The sequence below is a fragment of the Anneissia japonica genome, unplaced genomic scaffold (genome assembly GCF_011630105.1).
Source record: "Anneissia japonica isolate Jap-2015-1 unplaced genomic scaffold, ASM1163010v1 scaffold28567_len2952_cov169, whole genome shotgun sequence".
NCBI classification, from domain to species: Eukaryota; Metazoa; Echinodermata; class Crinoidea; order Comatulida; family Comatulidae; genus Anneissia; species Anneissia japonica.
Genome location: NW_022749832.1, coordinates 1 through 2,952, shown reverse-complemented (window position 1 = coordinate 2,952; position 2,952 = coordinate 1). Strand labels below are relative to the sequence as shown.

At 30.8% G+C, this 2,952-nt stretch overlaps 1 long non-coding RNA gene across 1 annotated transcript; it reads right to left on the bottom strand.

Moving 5' to 3' along the window:
* Nucleotide 1: 1 nt before the first annotated feature.
* On the bottom strand, nucleotides 2–1,995 carry LOC117121218. Its single transcript, XR_004447503.1, has 3 exons — nucleotides 1,915–1,995; nucleotides 1,106–1,184; nucleotides 2–75 (listed from the first exon to the last, which is right to left on the bottom strand). It is a non-coding gene; the product is annotated as an uncharacterized LOC117121218 (long non-coding RNA).
* Between the last annotated feature and the right edge of the window lie 957 nt (nucleotides 1,996–2,952).

Sequence of the window (2,952 nt, the reverse complement as noted above, 5' to 3'; positions counted from 1 at the left end):
CAGTTTGGTGGCTTGCTGCTGTCGGCTACTAGCTCGCGAACAACTTTTCCATCTCCCATGCCTCCATCAAGCCAGCTAAAATAGAATTTATAAATTACGTAATCAAAAAGTTAAATCATAAAAAAAATGTATTGTTCATAGACATCCTTTTCAAAGGTTGAAAGTTAAAATCCAGCAAAAAAAAAAAAATTAAACCAAAGAGTATTGCAATGAAACAAATAACACTACCATGAGGGGATGCCCTAGTAGAATTCAAATACAGCTTAAAATTCAAATATCTGTTCTATAGACGGAGAACGCGTTCGATACAAATGACTTTTACACGTATATCATTTCTTTTGAAGGACGCCCTCTAGTTTGTGGCAGTACCTTTTGAGATAAGATTCCGTTTTAAGGAACCCAAACAGCCAGACCTCTTGCCAATAATACTCTTAGGTTGAACTTTGAATAAACAGTGGCTGTATTCGACTGGTCGTTCTTCATTAAACCACGCCCACCTGCGCAGTGGTAAAATCCTACTTAATGAAGATGAACAGTCGAATAGAAAACTGGTAAATACTCGACAAAACAAAATGGCTGCGTAGTTACCGCGATACACGCTGCATAATTAAGGTTGCTTCAGCTTGTGGCTGTATGGTTTTTTCATAAAACAAAATGTTTTCATCCAGTTTTTGAATTCAGTTAGCCTACAATTATTTTTTGAATTCATGTGGGTAAATATGAAATTTAATATAAAATTATATTAATGCAAATGTTGTTGCTAAACTAACTAATCGGCCATGTTTGTTTTGGTCACATGGATAACTTAATGCTGATTAACACACTCTGGTTTACATTAAATTTTGTTGTCAACGAAGTCCATCTACGAACCAGTTGAATGAAAATAATACTCAACAAAAAATCATAGTCAAAGAAATGTACCAGTCGAATAAGCCCAATGTCACAGCAATAAAATAACCCCAATGGATCAGTAACAGATTGATCATCAATAATACATTTCAAATAATAACTCAAATGTTAAAAAATATGTAATAATCATGTTATCATTATTATTAACAAATGTACTTTCTATTCAATTATCATAATGTATTTTGCAATACTGTACCTATAGCATGGAAATACCGTCTCTTGGGAAGAGTGTAATGAATCATGGATGACAACTTTGTTTAGGAACCATCCACAGCCTACGGGAGCAAAGTAATCAAGAGCATTACATACAATGAGTAAGAATAATTAATCAAAGCATGTTGTTCCATGTTGAGGTGTTTGATTGTCTGCCATGCAGGGTAGTGCTGCCGTTCCAAGGCAAAACAATGCAACAAAAATATAAAAGCAGTTACGTTGTTTTGCCATGAGATGGCTGAGTGGTGCCAAGGGCATATTCTCAATGGGTACGTATATGACAGTGACACTCTATTGACACCAATACATGTACATTCAATTGGCTGTATATATTTCTATGTTATTTATTTATTTATACTGTATTCTTTTATTTTATGTTTAAATTTGATATTGCATGCTATTTTTCTTACTATTGTATTTGTGAATTATTATTCAGGAAGATCAATGAAGTTGGTCGAATCTGTAGTGTAATACAGTTGGCTTAGTATTAAAGAAAATTCATCTAAAATATCAGAAGCCAAACGAAATTATTTGAACATTTGAATTATTATTGTTTTTTTAAAGTTCAGTTATTATAAGACTAGAACACTACATTCACTTCTCCATAGGTCTTCATTTTAAATTTGTTGTAATCAAACAGTTTTTTTTAACTTAATAAGCACTATTAAGTTAAAGCACAGGGATATTTATCCAAAACATGGTGATATTTATTGTTTTGTTACTTATATGGCCTATGATATTTGAAAAATAACCCCACTAAACACACAGTGATCTATGTGGTATTTTACTCACCCTCATTAGTCGTATCATGGCCAATTATAATTTTCTTCAAGTTGCCAAGCGAGACAGCCTCAACATTAAAAGTGTCAGTCTGAAAAATGTACATTTCGCTTTAATAACAAGAAAAAATATAAATAAATAATAAACATAATTAAGAAATAACTAGAGTAGTCACTCCATGTGCTTGAATACCAAACAATACACGGGCCATGTATGGTGGGCAATTCCATTAATTTCCACCCTTTACCTGAATACTGAACAATATTTTCTTTTGATAAAATTTCTGTGACCTTGACCTTTTTCTCCAAAAATTGAACGGTCTCTTTCTTCGATTATTATGTACCACTTAGCTAAATTTTACTGATGATCCATTCATTAGTTACTATAATACTAGATTTTCTACTTCTAGAATGTCAATTTATAAACAAAAATCTGGTACACATAGTAGATTTTCATTTATTGATACCGCTATTGATGAATGGAATAAATTACCTTATGATGTTCAAAATGCACAATCCTTATACACATTCAAAAAAATCATTAAGAACCACTATATTTCTGAACTTTTAAATAATATATAGTTTAAAGTCTTTGATTTTAATTAGGTTGAATTTGACTCTGATGTTTTGAAAATGTATATTTATTGTATTGTTTCCTTATTGTTCTATTAATATTCTGTAATTTTTGTATTCTCATTTAGGGATCACAGTGGAAATAAGTTGCTTTTTGTACTTTTCTGTGTTTTTATCCTTGAATGTTTTTACTTATAATTACATAAAAGGCGCTATATAAATTTCTATATTATTATAATTATTATAATCTTGCTAACAGACATCGGTGAATTCAAAACCTATTTTAGAGGAGGTAATAATAATGCAACACAATGTACCTATATTTAGTAAACTAAATAAAAAGTGAACAATTCTTATAGGAAATTCTAATGGACCAATTCACTACACGCAACCAATTTATTTGATCATTGACTTTTTATATCAATGCACATAAAATAGATTTCTAAAATATCCATATAACCAATGACAACCAATAGAG